A 10,339-nucleotide genomic window follows, 5' to 3' on the forward strand; every position below is an offset into this window, starting at 1 on the left:
TTTCATCGGTTTAGTTTGCATTAATGTGGGCCGCGTGTACAATTACAGACTGCCTACGTATAAAGTGTCATGACCTGCCAGAGCATCAAATAACCACCTCTGCAGTGAGAGAGCAGGTCGGAGAGAGTGAATGTCCACCAGTGGGGTCCACCATGTGGTGCCCTGGCTCAAGAACCAGTCCGGTCTGCTCATCCCGCAAAACCAGAATAGACTAAATAAATAGGCAGGGGCCGCCTTTCATTTGCTCCCTACGTTGCAGCCCATCTGACTAACGTGCCGGCCTAGTTACCGGGCCAGGGCATCTACACGGTACGGCCCACCTGATGAACGGCTTGGATTCCGCACTTGTGCCATGTCTGCGCGTGTGGCAGTGGATCGGGTGGGATGAGCAACCCTCCTCTATCTTGTAGTTGATCACAAAGATAAAGGACATGCTAATTCCATTTTCTTTCTTCTAAGATAAAAATCCAAGGGACAAGGTAATGGTCTGAGAAAGCTTTTGGATTTCTCTCCTTCTTTATTTCTATGTGATGTGTCATCTGAAAACGATTGGAAGCTATTACAAGGACTAGATGCATTTGATCAACTGACCATGTTTGGCTATTTTAAATTTACAGAGGAATGCTAAGCCCAGTCGCACATTCGCAGTCACCACAGCCACCCAACCTGCACCAACGTGGCACTCGTGTGAGAGATCCATGCCATTCATCAGATGGGCCCTGCAACGATATATCACGCCCAAAACCAAAAAATAAAAAGCTACTCTGCTCACTGCAAGTGTATCATGCCTGCAAAGAAATGGAGTATCGATAGTCACCAAACATGCATGGCCCAGCCCACATGATGGATGATGATGCAACCTGCCCAATGAACAACCAAGACCTCACACGCATATGCAACAATGGCATGCATAGGAATCTGGGTTTGGTGTCACCAATGGATCGAAGAACAGTAGTATTTTTAACTAAACAAATGTATAAATCACATCTTATTAAAAAACAAGGATAGAGACATCGTAGAGTCAATAGAAGCTAAAATATTGTGAATTGTTTTATGTTATCTGAAAGTAGATGGAAACCAAAGAGCAAAAACCGATATAATAACTCATGGGCATAAACGGGGGAAGGAAGAAATGAACTAAAAAAATACATACAAACGACACCTATTAAGCATCGAGCCTTTTTGTCTTCTTTATTAATTTGATTATGATGGCTGTTTTGGTGGGCAAATATTAAATAATATCCTTAATCAAGCCAAACAAGAACATGGTCCAATCCTCCTTCGCAACTTGAACATCTTTAATGGCGCACATAAGCTATGTGCATCCTAGTCACAGTTCACAAAGCCTGCAGGAAATTGCAGAGAATTCGTGAGATGAGTTTGGTGCGCATCAAACCGTATGATCCACCGAGACATTGTTCTGTGGAATTTACAAACAAAAGACGTTTCATTAGTAGAATAGACACTAAGATAACAATACTTACGGGTACGGTTGGATGTCCCTGCAAAAGCAAGGTGGTTCAATTGCTTTTCTGCACACGTCTTTATTGGTTTCCTTACAGCTACGAATCCAACGATGATTTTGGGACGGAAAAGTTAGAAAGCGGAATCCCACTTAGCACAAATTTTGTTTTCTGCGCCTCCCCAAATGCAGAGCCAAAAGAAAGGGGAGCTATCCTGAGGAAGTGTCTGCCTCAATATGGATTTGTGGGTTCGTCCGAATAGATTCTTAAGCTATAACAATAATTCTAGCCCACAGATGTTGACACGAAAGTTTAGCGATGCAGCACAGTCACTCCACAAATTCGTTGGCATGGCATGGATGCCATGTGAAGCTGTTTGGCACATGAACATATGCTAACGAGTGTGGAAACATCATGTCTTACTGCTGTAGCACCGTGATGTTGCGCTGTTATGAAAACCACAACCTCCACAAAATTGCAATTCAGAACCTTGAATTCCCAAGGAGAGGCATCAGAATTTCAGCCCATGTAAAATCCTACAACATCAAAACAGGTGCAGGTGTCCCAAGTACTAGCAACGTCCCGTAACTGATCTTGTGACCTCAAAGGAAAATGACTACAGTGGCTCAATTGTGACAGGTAGCACACCATGCAGCCTTATGAGAAACTTGGAGGACTCCTCATGAAGCTTGCATGCCAACTAACAAACATCTCAATGGTAGTCAAATGCTGCTAATGCAAAGTTAATAGCAGCTCCTTGCTAATTCTCATGCACCAACTGCCTTCCTTGACAAGAAACTGCTGCTCATTTAGTGGGCCATACCTTCATTAACCATAGACCATGAATCATACAGAGGCTGTACAGACATCATCAAAACAGCGTTTGTGGTTTTTAGACAAAAGGAAATGGAGATTAATGGCGGGATGGATTATTATCAAGGTGGTTGATCAGATATATTAACTAGAAATTAATGCAGCAACTGGAATTTTCCAAAAGTCCAAAAAATCAACTCTTGAAGCCCTTAATGCAAAACACTCATAGCAAGCTCGGAGCCTAAGTGATGACGACAACCCTAGATTAGAACTTGGCTCGATCCCATCCATCCCTAGATTCTCTTCCCAACTACTCGAGATCTCCTTGATAATCAGCACCTGTTGCCGTGCCTCAGTGGTAGACTCTCTGGAGTTTCAACACGAGGTCGTGGGTTTGAGCACCCCTTGTGGTGCGAGTGCGCGAGAGTCTGTGGGGTGGGTGTGCGTGTGAGCATGTGAGTGTGTGGGGGAGGGGTGAGTGTGTGTCTAAAAAAAAGAAAACAAAAGACCCATGACTTGTTCAATATGCCAATGCCTCATTCCATTTCCGAGATTTCGACATCCAACTTTCATGCCCCTTTTTTGGGGGCAATCTTCTGCTCATATACAAGTGTCATACTTTCAGGCGTCCACCATGTAACCAGATTAACTTGCTTCAAATATGCCTCCGATGTTTGTATGTGGTACTGCATACACAAAAAATCCAAAGAAATTCATTACAATTTTCAAAAGCTGAAAAAAATTCCATATCTAAAGCCAATAAGAAGTGTCAGTTGGTAAATGGCACATATCTTTACACTCCCTATATATTAAATGTGACCACGACACAATTTTTGCGACACTCTTTAACTCTTTAATTAGCTTAGGTACAGCCTTTTATGGTGTAACTCACATTAGCTACACTTTGAAATCATGATAGTCACCCTTTAACACTGCTAACAAAATGCTCTCAGTCCACCCATTTCTTTCTGGAGCCCACTATTTACACCCATCCTTTCTACTTTCAGTTGTACAATAGCCCAACTTGTACCATTATATGGCTAAAAGTATAAAGGATGTGAGTAATTATTGGTCAGTGGGTGCTGATGACATTTCTCTTCTTTCTCTTAAATGAAATATAAGTTATGTGACACTTCTCATTGAATTCAGTTTTATTGGCAATGACCAGTTGCTCGTACCTTACCTGCAATTTCTGAAATGTCTATAAATACCATTAGTCTTGCTACGATATAGAACCTATGAATTGTACAATGGTGCCAAACCTTCTAACGCTGTTGGATATGGTTTTGCCCAGATCTGACGTCAACAACTGTATGAGGCCAGCCATTTATGCATTGTATAACAGTTACTCGTTCCTATCATCAGATCTGATGACAATGGAGGGTTCCACAACTTTGTTCAATGCATATGATCTGTAATGTAGCAAAACACTAGATACCTCCTCCTCTAAAACACAAAATGATTGAAGTTAGGGGTGTATTTGGATGCACTATCAAATAAATTGCAGTTATTAGTCCAATCATCATGATCAACATCATCATCTAACATTATCGCAATCAACATTTTCCATATCGTTATCGCGGAATGTATCGCATCCTTGGGATATGAATACATATCGGTTATCGCACGGGATATAGAGGTTGTATTGCGTAATTTATCACTATTGTTAGAAAATATGGGGAAACATTGGAAAATTGGTCGAATTTTTCAATGAAATTCAGGAATTGTTAAACAAAGACACTAATACACACTTAGAAATAAAATTAAAAAATCACAAAAAAACAAGTGCAAGTAATAGGTTTCCTTTGTATGGGGTCCTAATCAATGCGCTATCTGACTGAACTGATGCAACTATTTTTTATTTTTATTTTTGCTATTTGTAAATGTAAGAAGACATGTATGGAAACTAATTCATAAAATTTGTAGATGTAAGAAGACATGTATGGAAACAGAAGAATTACATTCAAAAGCAAAGGAAGAAATAGGAAACTTGAAATATACATGTAGACTTTGAGAATTTTTTATTTTATTTTATTTATTTATTTATTTCCTGAAAAAATCCCAAATTTCCAAGAATGTGTAGATCAGGTTATATACATGTTTGATTTTGTGTTTAGACACTAATATTGTAACTGATTTGGAAAAAATGAAAAAATTTCAAATTTTTTTTTTTTTCCAATTTTCCACAACTCGGTTCATCTGCCCAAAATCTTGAAATCGAAACTCCATGTCCATAAATTTTCATGCAAAATATGAAGAATCACGGATTTATTACCATTTAACATTACTTACAACATATAAAAAAGAATTAAAATTAAAAAATATGCACATTTTAAAATCCAGCCCCAAGAAGCTTACGATTGTGATTTTAGAGAAAATTTGAAGATTTTCTTCTAACAAACTAAGTGTACAGATAAAAATCGTCTTACAATATACTAAGATTTTTTTTATTTTTTTTAATATTATTATTATTATTATTATTATTATTATTAAACTTTTTGCAAAAAAAAGAAAAGAAAAGAAAGAAAGAATTATTATTATTTGTGAATTTTTGAGGCTTTTCTAGACAAAACAACGCCAGTTTCCTTTTATCCCTTTTAGTATCGCGCACTCGGTATCAATATATTGAACGATACATTAAAAATTTATAAAGGGAGAGTGTTGATATATTGTACGAATTACGATACCATGAAAAATGGATATTAAAGCCAAGTTTCGTATTGCCCAACTGGGATAACAAATATATTGTGGGATGTATCGATGATATTGCAAGATACTAAAAACATTGATCACAATTAATTGGATTTATTACATGAATCATATTCCGTCATTCCACTCTATCAAGGGCCAAACCTCTAGTTAGACTATAAGTTATTAACTCATTTCTTACTAGCTCCACCCACATCCTTTTGGGTCTTCCCCTTGCCCATTTATTGGCTTCAATTTGAATCAACTCACTTCTTCTGGTTGACATAGCTCTTCACTCCTTCTGGTTGACATAGATCTTGGTCTCCGCTGCACATGGCTAGACCATCTAAGTTTACTTTTCCTCGTCTTATTACCTATTGATGCTAAACCTAAGTTCCCTTGAATTATCCTTTCTCATCTTGCCACTTATCCAACTCAACATCCTCATTTCAGCTACACTCATCCTATTTACATGTTTTTGTTTAACTGCCGAACATTCTATCCCATAAAGCATGGCTGGTCTTATAGCTATCCTATAAAATTTCCACTTAAATTTCCCCTTAAGTGGAAATTATTAATAAATAAAGTGAAAATAACCAAATTGTAGTTTTCTTAGCGTTCATAATGACGGTCTAGGCTCCAAACTAGAATTACATTACCTTCAAATTGTCAATGAAAGGAACGGGGTTCGAGCTCGTATCTCAATGGCATATAGGGTGCATTTCAACAAAAAGGTCTTGGGTTCAAGTCCATTTTACCTATGAAGAAGGAGGAGGAGGAGGAGGCAAGAAAGGAACATATCTGCAATTTGAGGGCTACTTCCTCATTGCAAGTACCAGGAAATATCATTTTGCAATTCATATAACTTGTGCATCCAAACACAGCCTGGATGGTCAAACAAGGTAGGGCAAAGGCAAGGGCGCAAATGGATTAGGTCAAGGGTCTGACCCAAGCCATTTAATAATCAGGTAAGAATTTTCGTCCTGGACCTAATCCATTAAAATTCAGGTTGGATCTAGCTCAAGTCCAAGTTAAAAAAGGAAAGGAAAAAAAAAAAAAACCCATTTATTTAATGACTCGGATTTGGGTATAGGAGGACCCCGACTCGACCCATTTATCTGATGGTTGGGTATAAAAATTACTAGTGGGTTTTCACAAAAATAATGTTCCATATAATGTCAGAGGTATGAAGGATGGTTTAGTATTGGCCATTGGATCATATCCACAAGTTTCTAATCTTCCACTTGCCCAAGCAATATTAGTTAATTAACCAAAGGTTGAGGCCTCCCCATTCTTACATTAGTTAACTACTCTTTCTGGGTCTAAGTTAGGTATGAGCCTGAGTCGTGTCCATTTTAGGATGGCCCAAATTAGACCTGTCTGAAAACTGGGTCCAGGTTGTGTTAGGTCAGGTTGATTTTGACAGGTCAGAAACCCAACCCATTTAGTAACTGGGTCAAACTTTTGGACCCAAGCCCGCTTCATGGGTCCAAATTTGTGCCCCAAACCTACTTACTGCCAGATCAGGTCCAATGACCCATAGGGATGACGCAACCGATTTGCTTCCCCAGGGGAAGGTGTTGAAGTTTTAATCCCCTCTCACATGAGGATAGTGTCTCAAAGTGGATTCTGTAACATTTTTCCTCAAACTCACCTACTATTTCCTCTTTCTACATTTTTCTTCAAACTCACCTACTATTTCCTCTTTCTACATTTTTCTTCAAACTCACCTACTATTTCCTCTATTCTTTCTCCACGCACCTGGTTCTATGCTGGAACAGGGGAGTGAATTGCTTCATATTCCAAGCAACCAAGGGAGAGACAAGAGCTAACTAGCATTCCCCTCTAAAGCCTTGATTTCCAAAAAGAAATCCCTACTTGAATCATAGTTCAAAAACCCAAAAATGTTGGGTCAACTCAAAGACTCTATCTAGTCCTCATTTGGTTCAACTCGGTATTTGATAATAACATAAAAATATTTAAAGTACTTGCAAGTATTCAAAATATTTAAGAACTTCTGAGGTGAACTAATCAGCAGCCAAGGGCACAATGATTACGGTGCTTAATTTTACACTGAGGGTCGCAGGTTTGAGTCTTGCATTCCTTGGTACCTTTTATTAATGGAACGACTGTCACATGCTTTCATTAAACTGAATGATTGAGTTTAAGTCTCCACTAGTCATGTCATATCACCTAACTCGATGATTCTCATAAAGTCTCAATCATGTGAAACTTCTATAGGGACACCTTAAGAATGGACCCCGTAATGTCTTCACTGCATAGACCTACGAATTTGAAGATTTCTCGTTGGGCTTAAGCATTTGATAAGTTTACTATTTTTCACACAACTAAATGAATTAATAAAGTCAGGTACTCATCTCTCTAACCTAAGCAATTAGTTCATTGCCCACAATTCAGCCACACCATTCCAAGCAGGCCTCACGTTGACAACAAAGCTAAATTCATGAATATGCTTGACCCGACAAGATTTCAAGCTGAGCCTCTAGGAAACTTGCTCAGGACTGTGACTCAATCCAGACTTGACAAGGCTCGTCAATTTGGCTCAAGAACTAGCTCAAATTAATATTACTCGTCGTGAGTCAATCCAGTTCACTCCGGAAGTCAACTGTATTTTTTACACAAGCAAAATGAGGCCAGTAAGATTCAAACTCATAATCACAAGGCAAGGGCCAATCACCAATACACCAGAAGCTACAGATTTACTTGGTTATATATTTTATCTACTTATAACAGTTTTAAATATTTCTTACTAATCTAAATAATCACTGTCATCGTCATCTCAAGCCTTATTCCAATTAATTGGGATCAACTAAATGAATCCTGTCCCGCTATTTTATTCTATCAAGGGTCATACCTTCAGTTAGACCATAAGTCATCAAGTCTTTTCTTACTACCGTCCATATCCTTTTGGGCCTTCCTTTGCCCTTTTATAGCCTTCAACTTGCACCAACCTACTCTTCCCAACCAGTGCAGTTCTCCAATCTAAATACTTCTAGTTTAATTATTAAAATATCAAGTCAAGTCAAGCAAAGGTTTGGTTGAATCTTAGAGTCAACCCAACCCGGCTGGAGATTGGTTCAAGTTGAGTTTTCAGGTTTTTGAACTTGCTCCGAACAATGCATGGAAACCAAAATATTGACTAAGCAGTCCTATAAATGTATGGATTTAATCATAAGGGATCGTTTTAAGTTGTAAACAGTTCACACCTTAAAAAATGTTTTAGGTGTGAAGTGCTTATAGTGTGTCTTGTCTTTGAAGTATAAAGTATTTACAGGTAGCAGTTTTCTATGTTTGAATAACTTATAAAGTGTTTACAACCTGTAATGCGGTGTTCACACCAAATAAAGCTTGGAGAGGTAAATCCCCTCTAAACTCTTCAAATGATAGAAAAGGACTTGATTTAAGATGGGTTGGGTTGAGCCCATCTTGATAAAGCTTTGATCCAATACTTAGGCTAAACCAAGCATTTGGTAGGCCACAAAAGTAGGTCCACTGATTAAATGTCCTCAATGTTTGAATCTAAGGCCAAAAATCAACAATATCCACAAATCAGATGGACCACACTACATGGAACAATGAGGATGGGATATCAACCATGGGTTTCTGTGTGGGGACATCGTCATGTCCACGTGGCATCAACTATGTCCATCATTTTCTCTAACTCATGTTAGGGTGTGAGCCCAAAACTGAGGCAGATCCAAAACTCAATTGGGCCACACCACAGGAATAGAATGTAAATGGTTTACACCTGAAATTCTTTTCATGTGTAAACCATTTATTATGCACGATCCTAAGCTATTTCATTATGCGTGCACACACACCCACACACACCACACGCGCGCGTTTCCTCTGTGAAGATTCAGAACCCTCAACATTTCCGATGGTATAATTGGAAAAATAAAAAAATACTCAGTATCTAGGAATCAAATACAAAATGTGAAACCCTTGATTGAATCTTAACTCAAAAGGCCAGTTTCTCTTGCAGAGAGCTGACTCACCAGAGTAAGTGAATTGGGATTCGATCACCACATCTAATATCAGAGAATAGATCTATAGTGCATCTGAACTGGAAATTGCCAATGTGCCAACAAATCATCACATCCCAAGAAACCAAATCTCTCTGAGTCATTTTGTCGAATAGTCAGCTTGCTTCATTGAGAAAGCCCTACTTGCAATAGAAGCTAATTCATATAAAAGGTATGTTCCGATGATGGGATGGATCTTTTTGCCAATCTTGCAACGGCTTGTGGACGAGCAGAGCCATGAGAATGAGCGGGATCGACAAATTGCTAGTGGAGAAATGGAACCTTCCCTTTACGCGGGCCATGTGTGGATTGCTTGATCTTTTTTTCACTTCGAGAAAGATGGAATTCTGAAATCTCGGATGGGGTTTCTTGAAATGCGGAGGGGTTTGGGGAGGTTTATGGATGGATAGCTCTTCCCTACCAGGCTAATTGTTTTTGGCGCCAAAATAACAGAAAATTGCAACGGTCGGTCATTCTTGGCCGTTGATCTTTTCCCTTCCTTGACTGAAATCCCAAATCTGTTTTTCAAGGGAACACCATCAGGAAGAATCCAAACCCTTGGATAGGCTCCCTAAGAAATAGATGGTTGAAAAACGGAAAATATGGCCAACAATTTTATATCTTAAACTGCCCCTCTGGCGCGTTTGGGTGCGTCGGCCTTTCATTATAAGGCATTAATATCAACGGTTTGAATCACTCAGATTGTAGCGATTTGTCGGAGGAGAAGAGAGAATGAATGGACCGGAATCCGCTACAAAACCTGTCGTATGAAGCCCATTAATCAACTGAGCCTGAGCGAGCGATCACCATGTTGCTAGTATGACATCGGATCCGTACATTTGGATGAGCCCAGCTGTGTTTAGGATCACACAAACATTAGCCGAACTCAAAATTTTGGTGGTCCCATAAAGATCGCCTACTCGGGCAATTAGTTAAAGAGGAAAGGATGTAAATTTTGAATGTGAAGGGAAATGGTAGTACCTAGCACTTCAACTAAGGCCATTTTTGTCATTTGAATGTATTTATAGGAGCAGCAATCCTTTCAAATTCCTCTTCTTTGCGTTTAGCTCACACATACAATGGCTTACTAGAAAGGCTGTGTATTAAATGCTTTATAAGTTTCACTGTGATGACTTTGTAATAGCTGCTCCATATACAAGGTGTGTTGGCTCATGTATGACCATCTTTTAAATTTTTTTTTATTTTAAAAAAGCGAGATAAATCTAGAATTAGAGTAAGCCATAGCATGGAATTGGTTGACATAGATCTCCATCACCTCATGATCGATGAGCCGCTGTGAGAATTGAATAATTGGCATTGCACTGGGTT

At 38.9% G+C, this 10,339-nt stretch overlaps 1 long non-coding RNA gene across 1 annotated transcript; it reads right to left on the reverse strand.

Moving 5' to 3' along the window:
- Positions 1 to 1,021: 1,021 nt before the first annotated feature.
- LOC131221330 (uncharacterized) lies at positions 1,022 to 9,761 on the reverse strand. The gene is made up of 2 exons (XR_009159192.1): positions 8,984 to 9,761; positions 1,022 to 2,962 (listed from the first exon to the last, which is right to left on the reverse strand). It is a non-coding gene; the product is annotated as an uncharacterized LOC131221330 (long non-coding RNA).
- Between the last annotated feature and the right edge of the window lie 578 nt (positions 9,762 to 10,339).

The sequence above is a fragment of the Magnolia sinica genome, chromosome 1 (genome assembly GCF_029962835.1).
Source record: "Magnolia sinica isolate HGM2019 chromosome 1, MsV1, whole genome shotgun sequence".
In the NCBI taxonomy this organism is placed as follows: domain Eukaryota; kingdom Viridiplantae; phylum Streptophyta; class Magnoliopsida; order Magnoliales; family Magnoliaceae; genus Magnolia; species Magnolia sinica.